General features: G+C 41.3%; 1 protein-coding gene across 8 annotated transcripts in view; it reads right to left on the reverse strand.

Moving 5' to 3' along the window:
* The window catches only part of TPX2 (TPX2 microtubule nucleation factor), a 57777-nt gene extending 47292 nt beyond the window's left edge, over positions 1 to 10485 (reverse strand). For 3 of the 8 annotated variants that reach the window (XM_019458847.2, XM_019458854.2, XM_019458846.2), the window contains exons 1-2: positions 10376 to 10453; positions 7002 to 7135 (exon numbers count right to left, since the gene is read on the reverse strand). The gene's annotated coding sequence lies outside the window, so the exon portion shown is untranslated. Of the gene's footprint in view, positions 1 to 7001; positions 7136 to 10086; positions 10301 to 10375 lie in introns of those variants that run through there. The other 5 variants (XM_019458849.2, XM_019458845.2, XM_019458853.2 and 2 more) reach the window with 5 other exon arrangements.
* Between the last annotated feature and the right edge of the window lie 3698 nt (positions 10486 to 14183).

Raw genomic sequence — 14183 nt, forward strand, 5'->3', positions numbered from 1 at the left:
TATAAGTGCATACTCTCATTCATGTTAAAAAGAAGGAAAGGGGTAATATATACTCATGTATACTTTTGTACATACATAGATTATTGTGGAAGGAGACACAGAAGTGTTAACAGTATTTGGGTCTGGGAAGAAAGCTAGGAGTTCTGAGTCAGGGGAAGACTTTTCACTATATGAACTCTTTGAATACATCTTATTATATAAATGAATATCTTTTCAGTTTATAGAACTGGTTAAGCAGTACTTATTTCCCCCTAAAGTGGCATTTACAGTCCATAAGTCACTGCACTTTCTGGGATTTTTATTAAGTACACTTGGTAATCCAGCAATAATTGTTAAGTCTATTGATTTTTGGAAATAAAGTTTCCCATTTACAGGGTCTGAAATTGGCTACTAACTTCACTTATCCAAATGTTACACATTATTTCTTTTTTTAATGTTTCTTTATAAAAACAAAATGCTCCTGAGTATTGACTTAATAAAAAGTACACAAACTTGTGGGGCACTTGGGTGGCTCAGTCGGTTAAGCTTCCAACTTTGACTCATGATCTTGAGGTTCACGAGTTCAAGCCCAGCATCAGGTGGCACTGTGCTTACAGCTCAGAGCCTGGAGCTTGCTTCAGATTCTGTCTCCCTCTCTCTCTGCCCCTCCCCGCTCACGCTCTGTCTCTGTCTCTGTCTCTCTCTCTCTCTCTCTCTCTCAAAAATAAACATTAAAAAAAAAATTTTTTTAAGTATACAAACTTGAAAAAAAAAAGTTAAAAATAATAGCTAATGGGGCACCTGAGTAGCTCAGTCAGTTGAGCATCTATCCGACTCTTGATTTCAGATCAGGTCATGATCACAGTTGTGGGATCAAGTCCTGTGTCTGGGTCCCGGACCGAGCATGGAGCCTACTTAAGTAAGATTGATTCTGTCTCTCTCTCTCTTCTCTCTCCCTCTACTGCTCATGCTCTCTCTCTCTCTCTGTCAAAATAAACTTAAAAATAATAATAGCTATTGGGGCGCCTGGGTGGCTCAGTCGGTTAAGCGGCTGACTTCGGCTCAGGTCATGATCTCATGGTCCGTGAGTTCGAGCCCCGCGTTGGGCTCTGTGCTGACAGCGCAGAGCCTGGAGCCTGTTTCAGATTCTGTGTCTCCCTCTCCCTGACCCTCCCCTGTTCATGCTCTGTCTCTCCCTGTCTCAAAAATAAATAAAACGTTAAAAAAAAAATTATAAAAAAAAAAAAAATAATAATAGCTATTAATTACTGAGTACTTATGACATGCCAGACACTCCTGGCGATGTTTTACATGTATTAATTAACTCACTAAATCCTCACAAAAATCCTATGAAGTAGGTACTATTATTGTCTTCATTTTATAGACAAGGAAACTGAGGCAAGGAGAGATTTACTACTTACTCATGATCACACAGTTAAGAAAGAGCAGAGCCAGCATCTGCATTCAAGTAGGCCCTAAAGGATGTGTCCTTATCCACTAACCTCTCTTATTTACTTAATTTTTTTTTTCAGTAATCTCAATGCCCCATGTAGGGCATGACCTCAAGAGTTGTGTGCTCTACCGACTGAGCCAGACAGGTGCCTCTTTGTGTGCGTGTGAGTATATATTTTTATTTATTTATTTATTTATTTATTTATTTATTTCCTCTCATATTTATTTTAAAAAATAGAGATTTATGTAGATCAAAGTGAAATGTCAAGGCACAAAGGATAAAACCATTTATAGATAATAACTTCCAAATACTATTTACTACAGGCCAACCACTTTATTAGGCACTTTACATAAATCATCTCATTTGGGGCACCTGGCTGGCTCAGTGGGAGGAACACAGGACTTTTGATCTCAGGGTCATGAGTTCGAGCCCTACAGGGGGTGTGCAGATTACTTAAATAAATAAAAATTTAAAAATAAATACATTTTTAAAATTAAGAAACCATCACATTTAAAGTGCATTAAAAATATACAAGGTAGATATCATCATCACCTTTTTACAAATAAGGAAACAGGCCCAGAGTAATTAAGCCACTCCACGATCACCAACTAGTATGTAGCAGTGTTAAGTTATAAGACCAGGTCTGTGGGATTCCAAAATCTCAGGTCGCTATAATGTACAGGTGTTTCCTACAATATTCCTTCAAAGATGAGGTAGATAACCAAATCATACTGTCAGTCAAATGCAAAAATTAACTCTGCTTTACACAAAACTAAGCATCCTGAGAAGCTGTTCATAGAAGAACACTGCTAAATTAAAAACCCTATTCTAAATACACTGGATAGGGGGTCTGGGTGGCTCAGTTGGTTAGCTATCCGACTTTGGCTCAGGTCATGATCTCATGGTTCATGGGTTCAAGGCCGGCGTCGGGCTCTGGGCTGACAGCTCAGAGCTCAGAGCCTGGAGCCTGCTTCGGATCCTGTATCTCCCTCACTCTCTGCCCCTCCCCTGCTTGTGTGCTTGCTCACGCTCTCAAAAATAAACATTAAAAAAATTATAAATAAATACATACATACACCGGGAAAGCTCTGAGCTAAAATCATCCCATAAAGTAAATCACCGCCTCTTAATTTCTCTTTTATTAGTTTGTACTCTTGCATATAAAGTTTTTGCTATTTATAAGACGGAAGTTAGTCTGAACCTCTCAGTGGATATTATAGAGTAAAAGAAACCATGAATACAGTATTTAAGCATCAGAAGGAGAAATGTCTTCTGAGGTCTAGGAGTGCATTTGATTGATGGGGGTCAAAAGGCAAGGGGCTCAAACCTAAACATGCTTAATCTTTATTTTGGTGAAATTTTAAAACTGAAATACTATTTTTCTAACATGACCATTTTTTAAAAAAGCTTTTTGGGATGCTTGGGTGGCTCAATCAGTTAAGCATCCAACTCTTGATCTCAGTTCAGGTCATGATCTTGCAGATCATGAGCATGAGCCCCACAATAGGTGAAGCCTGCTTGGGATTTCCTCTCTTCCTCTCTGCCCCTCCCCTGCTTGTGCACACTCTCTCTCTCTCTCTGTCAAAATAAATAAATTAAAAAAAAAAAAAAAAGAGGCTTCTTTTAAAAGCTATTTTTGGTCCAGTATGGCCAACTCAGGAGACCATTCCCACCTCCCCAACTCCCCCAAAAAGGGGAAAAAGTAAGCAAAATACAAATCCATTGAGAAGTCTGACTCTTCAATAAAAGGTGATAGCACAAGCACATGAACAAAACCAAAAGTAACTACTCGGCTATGCCAGTTTTACCACACTGCTTCTCCCATAAATAATAAAATTAAGATGTAAAACCTTCAAAAATTAAAAAGCACAAGGCCTAGTGGGAAATGGAACAGGCCAGAGTCTGGGCCAACTGTTTAAATGAAAGAGACCTAGGCATGATGGGAACTGGATGCCTTCCTGCACCCCTTTATCAAGATTGAATTTCTGTCAACAGGTCTCACTGAAGAAAAAAAAAAAAGAAAGAAAGAAAAAAGGCACATGCGTCAACCACATTCTCCCAAACAAATCAGACTGCCAAGGAAGAGAATCAGCTTCACATTTCAAAATTATCTGAATCTACCACAGCTCTAGATTCCTGCAAAACTAGAAACCATCTGAGTGAATAGCTCTTTCAGACCAATAATCCTGCAACAGAACTGAGGAAAAAGCCTCTCCCATATTATGAACCACTTAGCTTCCTTTTAGAACTGCCTATTAAGTGCCATCATCATATCACATAGCTCATTTTTGTTTCCAAAAAACAAAGACTAAAAGCATATAAAGAGTCTCTTCCCTTAAGAAACTCACATTTGAGTGGAAAATACAGACAATTGTGATACAGGGTGATCTGTGATATAACAGAAGAAAACCAAAGGCACTATGGAAGTGCAGAGAAGGGGAACAGGAGGGTCAGAGAAGGGTACCTGGTGGAAGTGATGCATAAAAGATACAAACAGTGGTGAGCATAGCATAACCTACAGGGATGTTGAATCACTATGTTGTACACCTGAAACTCATGTAGCATTATGTGTCAACTATACTGAAATCAAAATTTTAAAAAAGAAAGAAAGAAAAAAGAAAGAAAGAAAGAAAGAAAGAAAGAAAGAAAGAAAGAAAGAAAAAAATGCACAAAGAACAACAGCAACAACAAGATAAGGAGATACAGACAGACCTACAGAGTTCTACAAGGATGATACTGACTTTTTCTAAGGGAAGAGATAAATGGAAAAGGGAAACAAATGAGGGAAAAAGCACACAACCGAGGAAGATTGCAAAAGAAGCAATGTGTTTCCACATTCGCCTGAAATTAACCTCGATCATGTCCTGTCCCTCTTCACTCTCAAACCAAAAATAACTAGCCTTGACAAGCTCTATAAATCAAAAAGCACAGGTTCAGGGGAGGTGGGGGAAAACTGCAAAAGGGTAAGTTCTAAGGAAAGCTGGAACAGTGGACTGGCAGCTCCTAAATAAAACAAAGACTTTGGTGTGACAGATGCTCTCAAGCACTTCACTATCCAGTTTGGGAGCTGCATCTTAACCTATTCCTATTGGAAGAAAAATCATGACTTAAACAACTGGTAACATAGTAAACAAAGTAAGTCAAGACTTCATTAGAAGCGTAGCTAGTAAATGGTCCCATCCCAAATGGTGCCATTCCCCCAGGGACACCCTCTCCTACTTTCACAAGGGAAAAGAGATCCTGTTACCAAACCACAAGTTAAATAGAGTTGAGTTATTTTCATCTTACCTACATTTTTTTTTTGTACATAAGGGATTAGCAGGAGTCAGTAAATGGCAACATAATCCAGCATGTCATTTTAACTGTTAATCAAAGTCACAAACTAAGTCTGAAGGAAGTAAATGGACTTTGTGTTTCCACATTTATGTTTGCTAACTTCTACGTTGAAATTGGATCTGTTTACCGAAACAGATCCATGAAGCTTCCAAAATTGGGTCAATTTAAAATCCAATGACAATCCCTCACTGTCTAAGCACTCAGAAGTCAGCACAGGACACATGGACACTTGTTGTAATTCATCACTGTCCAGAAACCTCAAGCAAATGTAGTTTTTTTTATCGACTCTCTCCCAAACTTGTGAGTTATGGATTACAAACTCAGTTCTGCTTTATTTAATTTATCCACAGAACTTTATAAACCCTAATCTACTCTTATACAACTAATAGGACCTTGATAAAAATCAATGATGCCATTTACCAAATAATGGCAATATTATTACCAAATAATAACACAGATCTCTGTAGAATACTAAAAGGAAATCTTTGTAGAATATCCAAGTATTCTGCTGTTCCAACACAAGAAGCTGAGTTTTGTAAGGGTTGACAGTGGGGCTACAGGAGGTTACAATCCTAGTCAAACCTCAGTCACTCAGTCTTGTAAAGATTTACATCCTTCAAAGGGTATGTTTCTTGGGATGTAGATACACATGTACCTAAGAACCTCAAAAACTGATTACCTATTAAATGCCAGGAAGTGAGACAGACAGTGACAGAAGATTTTTAACTATAAATATTTTTATATTATTTTTATTTTTGTGCCACGTGAATGTATTACATAGTTTAAAAATATAAATTTGTGCCTGTGTGAATATACACTACTAAGTGGGTATGTTTATCAGCACAATTCTCCCATGAGGCAATTGGTATTATGTACCAAAGTCTTGAAAATATGCATTCTTTTCACCAAGGATTTCACTGCATAAAATACTATGGTAGAACCATCTAATGGACTACCATGTAGCCATTAAAATTATGTTGTAGCAAATTTTATTGACATGAAAAAATGTTCATAACCTAATCAGGTTGAAAAAAAAATAATGAAAGTTTTTAGTGTATGACTTTTTAAAACCAAATACAGGCACAGAAAAAAAATTGGAAAGAAATCTATCAAATGTTAGCAATAGTTTATCTAAGAGGTAGAATAGTGAATCATATTTATTTCTTTTGCTTTTCCATATTAAATAAATTTTCTGGGGTGCCTGGGTAGCTCAGTCAGTTAAGCATTCGACTCTTGATTTCAGCTCAGGTCGTGATCTCATGGTTTGTGGGCTCAAGCCCTGGGTCGGGCTCTGTGCCAACAGTGTGGAGCTTGCTTGGGAGTCTCTCTCTCCCTCTCTCTCTCTACCCCTCCCCAACTTGCACTCGCTCTAAGTAAATAAACTTAGAAAAAATAATTTTTCCCCAAATATGTTACTTTTTAAGATACATTAAACACCTTTAAAATATTTTTTTAACGTTTACCCATTTTTGAGAGAGAGAGAGAGACCAAGCAGGGGAGGAGCAAAGAGGGAGACAGAACCAAAGCAGGTTCCAGGCTCTGAGCTGTCAACACAGAGCCCAAACAGGGCTGGAACCCACAAACCATGAGATCATGACTTAAGCCAAAATTGGACACTTAACCGACTGAGCCAACCAGGCACCCCTAAAGTTAAACACTTTAAAACAATTTTTTTTTAATACTTATTTATTTTCTGAGAGAGAGAGAAAGAGAGAGAGAGAGAGAGAGAGAGAGAGAGAGAGAGAGAGAGAGAGAGAGAACGTAAGGGGGGAGGGGCAGAGAGAGATGGAGACATAGAATCCGAAGCAGGCTCCAGGCTCTGAGCTGTCAGCTCAGAGCCCAATGTGGGGCTCGAACCCACGAGCTGTGAGATCATGACCTGAGCCGAAGTTGAATGCTTAGCTGACTGAGCCACCCAGGCGCCCCTAAAGTTAAACACTTTTGATGCTAATATATTAATGTTCCTCTTATTCCTTTTTTTTTTTTTTTAATTTTTTTTTTTTAACGTTTATTCATTTTTGAGACAGGGAGAGACAGCATGAACGGGGGAGGGTCAGAGAGAGAGGGAGACACAGAATCTGAAACAGGCTCCAGGCTCTGAGCTGTCAGCACAGAGCCTGACGCGGGGCTCGAACTCACAGACCACGAGATCATGACCTCAGCCGAAGTCAGATGCCTAACCGACTGAGCCACCCAGGCGCCCTACCTCTTATTCCTTTTTAATGTAACTCACTGTAGACTCAGCTTTACTTGTGGTTTAATCCATCAGTCAGTCCACCTGCCTATAGACTTGACTCAGAGTTGCAACGTACTCTTTCACCTCTCTTCTGAAGTCCTGAAGTCTAGCAAGTACTTGTTATCAAGAACCTGGAAGAAACAGAAAGGTGATATAACAGGTTCATGATCTCTGTAGTAAAGATGGTTAACAGAGAATAGGAAGGGGCTGCATAACACCAGAGACAGCCAGCCACTCTCCAAACCAAAGAGTGCTTCTGAGAGCTAAGTTCTAAATAGCATAAATCTACCCCAAATGCCAAACTTCTTAACTTGTCATTTCAGCTTAAATTTTAGTATACATTTGCTGTCTTCTGGGGTCTTTGACATTATATATTCCCACTTTAAAACTACCTTTCCAAATCTTGCAATTTAGGAACACTGACACCAAGGAGTAATAGAGTGCATTTCTATTCAAACCTCAGGACAAATAGTAGGCACACTTATAGTAAGTAAGCACACTTATAAAGTAGGCACTTATAAGTAGGCACACTTATAAAAAAACTTTTACTACCTTTTTCTATTTAAATGAGTAGATATAGTATTTTTTATATGTTTCCAAAGTAAGCTCCTTTCTCACTAATCTTTAATTGCTCCCCAATCAAGTTTCTCTGTGCAAACAAACCCAGAACCCCTCCCAGTTATCTATACTTTTTGCACCAAGTACCTTAAAACCTCTGAGCTCTATGTCTGTCTCATATACAGATCTATTTACAGAACTGAATGGGCTGTTCAGTCTCCCTGTAGTCAATTAATTCTGTTTCCTAACTTTACTCATTGCAAAGACAATTCAGTTTGCCAAAGGGCATTTAGGCCTCTCCTCTTCCTTCCTTCACCAGCAATTCAAAAAGGATTAGGGAAAAGACCCAGGAGAGGCTGAAAGGAAAAAATATATAGGGGACATAGAAGAACTCATCATCTCCTGGCACCTAAACAAAAAATGAAGGACCTTCGGGGCGCCTGGGTGGCTCAGTCGGTTAAGTGTCCGACTTCAGCTCAGGTCACGATCTCACGGTCTGTGAGTTGGAGCCCCGAGTCGGGCTCTGGGCTGATGGCTCAGAGCCTGGAGCCTGCTTCTGATTCTGTGTCTCCCTCTCTCTCTGCCCCTCCCCCATTCATGCTCTGTCTCTCTCTGTCTCAAAAATAAATAAACGTTAAAAAAAAAAAATTTAAAAAATTTAAAAAAAGAGTAAAGGTGTGATTCACCGTGAAATCAGTAATTAAAAAAAAAAAAAAAAAAAAAAAAGAAGGACTTTCTCACCTAATCCTGTCTCCCGGAGAAGCTTAATTGCAAATGCAGGATAAGTCAACTTTATTAACTTTGGAATACACAGACTTAAGCATCATTTAAATAATTTTAAAATTTAGGGGCGCCTGGGTGGCTCAGTCGGTTAAGCGTCTGACTTCGGCTCAGGTCATGATCTCACGGTCTGTGAGTTCGAGCCCCGCGTCGGGCTCTGTGCTGACAGCTCGGAGCCTGGAGCCTGTTTCAGATTCTGTGTCTCCCTCTCTCTCTGCCCCTCCCCTGGTTCACGCTCTGTCTCTCTGTCTCAAAAATAAGTAAACGTTAAAAAAAAAAATTTTTTTTTAAATAATAATAAATAAATAATTTTAAAATTTAAACAAATTGACCGACCTAGCTGAAGTCATCCAGTTTTTCATATCTGCAGTTGTGTAGTCAATTTAGATAATGCCCTCTTGCCTATCCAATACAGCAGATATTAAGTGGGCAACTTCTGTGCACCAAGACTGTTCTAGTTCTTGTCTAACCACACTCTGCTTACCAAGAGCCAGTATGTGTCCTCTCTGCTTCACAAAGACACGCCTTGCTTGTCTGAAGCCTCACTGATCTCCCTCACCTCTACATTGCCAGGGCGCCTACGATACATAACACTAGAGGACTCCAATTCGGTCGCGTCTTGTTCAGATTGTCACGTGTCAATCTGGATCAGTCTTCTGTCCTCAAACATACCAGAAAACCCACGAGAACATCATACATCTGAATACCCATAGCATCTAATACCAGTCTGAGCACACGGTACACCCTCAAAAAGTCAATTAATTAGCTAAGTGAGCTGGGAGCAACAGTAACTTTTATCCCGAGAGTGGCAACTTAACGCTGAGCTAACACACCACACCAACAGTGTTACTCCAAAACAACCAAGGCTGATCTAGGGGTGGCTGGACAGGGGTTATGATAGGATACACTGACGACACAACAGAAGAATATCCTTATCATAGTAGTAAATAATTCAAATTCTGGCATCCGATGAGTGAGACAAATACAAAGAAAGGTCATAGGATGTCAAGACAAGGTAAAACGGAATGAACCTGGGAGTACATAAAGCAATGACCTCAGAGTAAGATCAGGAGAGCGATGGACGCTGTCTGGTCCTAAGCAAGACTGATTGGGGAAAGTCCTGGGTACTTAACTACTAGAAAACTGTATGTGAGACAAAGAAACCATACATCAAAAAAAAAAAAAAGGGGGGGGGCTGCTTTTTATAGTCTGGCTCACACTTTTCCTTTCCTCTCCAACCTATAAACGTTCTAGGATAGAAAATTAGAAAGGAAAGAATACCTAAGTTATTCGTTACAAAGGGGGAGGGCTAAGCAGATACAGATAAAACAGGATGAATTTTAAACCCCAAACAGAAAGACAACTCCAATTGCAATTAAACTGTCCCGCAATTCTCACACCGTATCTATTACCTTTCTTTCTTACACAATAGTTTTTAAATGCAGTTGCCTGTGCCGACATCAGTTTTCCTCCACCCAAGCCACACTCCTTGAGGGCGGGGCTACTGTTGCACCCATTTCTTGAAATCTGGGCCTGTTTTCTCCTCTATAAAGTGGGGGTTACGAACAGCGCCTGCTTCATCGGCTTGGTGCGAAAATTGAACGAGAAAACGCACGCAGAGTGCTCACTCCAGTGAATGCTTATTTCATCCCTTCGTGGTAACAATGGTCGTTACCGTTATTAGCCTACAACCTCCCACCAACCCTCCTTCCCCCTATTTCCCACGGCCGGCCTCCGTCTCTACCTCGAGACGCAGCCCGCCAGCCTCGGTCCGGCCACACTTCACGGGAAAATCCTGTCACCAAGAAAGCGGTGGTCCGAAGTCTAGCTCCCTCTCGGCCCGGCCAAGACGGAGCCCACACACACCACCGCCGCCTCCTGTGAAGCCCGGGCCAAGACGCTCGGGCCGCACTACGGGCTTAGAGGCGAGCCACCTCCAGCCGTTCGAGAACCAGGCAGAGCAGCAGACAGCAGCAGAGAAAGCAGCCCCGCACCCCCAGCTGCTCCCCGTTTCTCCCCAAGGCTCACCTCACCTCAGCTCTGACAACCGAGCGTCCGGAACACCCGCCGCGGGCCTCATTCAGTACCGTTGAAAATTTGAACCCAGGCTCTCTGGTCGAATGCACCAATCAGAGGGCCAGGAATGGGCAGTCTTAGCCTCCCGATTGGCCCAGCAGTGCGCCGGGACGCCGGAAGTCATGTTGAGGGACAAGCAAACAACCGGCCCGGGAGCCTCCTGGGAAATGTAGTCTCAAGCAACTGCGCGAGCCCCGTGGAACAACTCTAATAAGGAAATTACTACAAAGCCCAGAATGCTCGACTACAAATTATTCGGGAGAGGTGGTACCAACTGAGGAGATGAGGAGTCGCTTCAGGTAACAGAACGGCGCGCACCTGGACCTCCCCAAAACTTTAACCGAAGAAAAATATTTATTATTCTCCCTATAGTGGTGTATGGTGCCTTGAATGTTCATCGAAATTCTCTTCGTTCTAACATAAAGTCCCCTGTGTACAACATAGACTCGCCCTCAGCTTCTCTGCCAAGGAGAGGAGTCTCTCAAAGTCTTCCTTAAGTCCAGGCCCTGACGTTACTGGCTTAAACTCGCCGTTTATGATTGCTTGGTCCTTCCCTTTTAATTCCATTTACGTCCCTTGCTTTGTCATCCTGGTATTATAAAAGAGAAAACAAAGGCTCAGGGAAGTTGAGTGAATGTGTCTAAAAATCAATAAATGGAGGAGGTGGAATTTGAATTAAGGACATCTGGTCCTAAAGATCATCGATAATCAGTTAGAAAATAATAGAAGCGAAAAGGGGGGAAGATCGCTGAAATAAAAACTACAACATTTAAGAAAAGATACCTAAGACCTTTATCTGAAAATTAAAACCTGTAAAGCTTGGTTGAATAACTATAAAAATAAGTAAAAAATTTTATACTTTGTTAGTGGGTGGGGAGGTCCAATATTGTAAAGCTTTTAATTTTCCATATGAAGGGTTCAAGGCAATTCCGATGAAATTTCCAATATAAAACGTTTTGTCATGGAACTTGCCAAGTTGAGTCTAAAACTCATATTGAATAGGGGCACCAGGGTGGCCCAGTCGGTTAAGCATCTGACTTCGGCTCAGGTCATGATCTCACAGTTTGTGAGTTTGAGCCCCGCGTCTGGCTCTGTGCTGACAGCTCAGAGCCTGGAGCCTGCTTTGGATTCTGTGTCTCCCTCTCTCTCTGTTCCTCCCCTGCTCGTGCTTTATCTCCCTCTGTCTCTCAATAATAAATAAACATTAAAAAATTGTTTAATTCTGTTTGACAAAAGGAAAACAAACAAGAAAGACTGAGTGAAATATTTCCAACACATAGTACAAAGAATTAGAACCCAATATATAAATAAAAAAATCTCCTATGAATCAGTGAGAAAAGGACCAAAACTCAACAGGAAAAAAAAAAAAAAAATGAGGAAGATGGGCAGTTCTTAGAAGAAGAAACAAAATTGGCCATTAAAGATAATGCAAAGGGATACTACCTCTCTTTGGTAGATGGGATGCTGCCAGATTCATGAACCCCTTAATAAAGCCAGTTGGGGGGCGCCTGGGTGGCTCAGTCGGTTAAGCGGCCGACTTCGGCTCAGGTCATGATCTCACGGTCCGTGAGTTCGAGCCCCGCGTCGGGCTCTGTGCTTACAGCTCAGAGCCTGGAGCCTGTTTCGGATTCTGTGTCTCCCTCTCTCTGACCCTCCCCCATTCATGCTCTGTCTCTCTCTGTCTCAAAAATAAATAAACACTGAAAAAAAAATTTTTAAAAATAAAGCCAGTTGGACCTTCAAATTAAAAAAGAAAAGACATGCAAAGGTGGTTGGCCTCAACTAGTAATACTGAAATTTAAAATAAATTTAAATTTAATTTAAGCAAGAAGGTACCATTTTTCACCCATATCAAACATGTATGCCCTGTGACCTAGGACTTGTATTTCTAGGTTTAGTTCCAAGAGATATTCATCTACTTTCACATAGAGGTACAGAGGCACGGTTACTACAGCATGAATTGAGCACCTACCATGTGTCAGTCACTGTACTGAATGTGAGGATAGAGTAGTGAAAAGACAGACAAAATCTCTGTCCTTGGGAACCTGACATTCCACTAGAGAAGATAGACTCTAAACAAGGTAAATAAATGATGTAGTATATTAGGAGGTGGTAAATGCAAAATCGTTTGCTCTCCAGGCCCCAAGGGGCAGATAACAATGACAGGAGGAAGGCAGGGGCTGGACAGAGACAAAGGAAGGACAAGGTCTGCCTACGCTATGGCCTCCCACTTTCAGCAGACACATCAATCACCCAGCTACTAGGGACCTGCAGGGCCACGGAGTAGCCAGGCCCAGGCTGGGGTGGAGGTAAAGGGAGCTCGCTTTACATTAGGAGAGCAGGGGCAGCAGACCTGTGCTGGGTCCAGGGCGTACTAGACAGAAGGTGCTCAGTAGGTGAGTGAGTGAATGAGCAGTGCCTCGGGCCAGGATGTGTGTGAGAACTTCCCAAGTCGTTCCAAGGGGTGAGCCTGACCCAAGGGATTCATCTCCTGTCATTCCTTCTGCATTGATGACATTCTAGACGGAGTCTCAAGTTCCCATTCTTCCTGTATGGCAGACTGTGAGGTCTGAAATCACCAAAGCAGCATTTTATTTTTTTTTCAACGTTTATTTATTTTTGAGATAGAGAGAGACAGAGCATGAATGGGGGAGGGTCAGAGAGAGAGGGAGACACAGAATCGGAAGCAGTAAAGCAGCATTTTAGAGCTGAAAGGGCAGACACATCTGGTCCAGTCTACCCACAATTTCACCGTCACTGTTTTGGCCTCCATGTGAAGGAGTGTTGTAATTTTAAGTAGGGTAGTTCAGGGACATTTGGACAAAGACTTGCAGAAGGTGAAGAGTGAGCCATCCAGATAGCTGAAGGAAGAGCATAGCAGGCGTGTTTTAGAAATAGCTAGGAAGTCAGGGTGGCTGAATCAACTGGACAAGGAGGAGAATGTCAGGAGATATTCTGGCAGACCAACTGGGCTATTGTGAAGACTTTGATCTTTACTCTGAATGAGGTGGGAGGCCTGGGAGGGTTTTGAGCATTGGTCAGCTCTCTGCTTTTAATGGGATAATTTTGGCTACTGTGCTGAAAACAGAGGGAAGGAGAACAGGAATGGAAAAAGGGAAATCAATTAGTAGGCTACTGCATTGTAGTTGTGAGAAATTGGAAACCACCTAAATGTCCGTAAGTAGGAAGGCATTTTAATGAACTGGGTATAACATGGGATACTAAGCATCAGTTCAAAAAGAGTTCGATTGATCCGGACTGACAGGGAAGTATTTTTGAGACACATTTTTGGTTAAAAAACAAATTGCTGATTGATATGAATTCATTCTGAAGCCATTATGGTTTTGTTACATTTATTTTTTTAAGTAAACTCTATCCCCAACGTGGAGCTTCAATTCATTACCCAAGATCAAGAGTCGCATGCTCCACAGACTGAGCCAGCCAGGGCCCCCCTGAAACCATTATGTTTTTTAAAAACATGCAAATACAGAGAACAAACTAGGGGTTGTTAGAGGGGAGGTAGGTGGGGGGGATGAACTAAGTGGGTGATGGGCACTAAGGAGGGCACTTGTTGGGAGGAGCACTGGGTATTCTATGTAAGTGATGAATCACTGGGTTTTACTCCTGAAACCAATACTACACTGTATGTTAACTAACCTGAATTTGAATTAAAAAAAATATGCAAAACAATGCTGTACTTTTTCTGTGGGTGTGTATAAATAATGACATCTAGCACTTACCTGGCACTTACCATATACCAGGCAC

The sequence above is a fragment of the Panthera pardus genome, unplaced genomic scaffold (genome assembly GCF_024362965.1).
Source record: "Panthera pardus isolate Hobbes unplaced genomic scaffold, ASM2436296v1 HiC_scaffold_25, whole genome shotgun sequence".
Classification (NCBI taxonomy): Eukaryota; Metazoa; Chordata; class Mammalia; order Carnivora; family Felidae; genus Panthera; species Panthera pardus.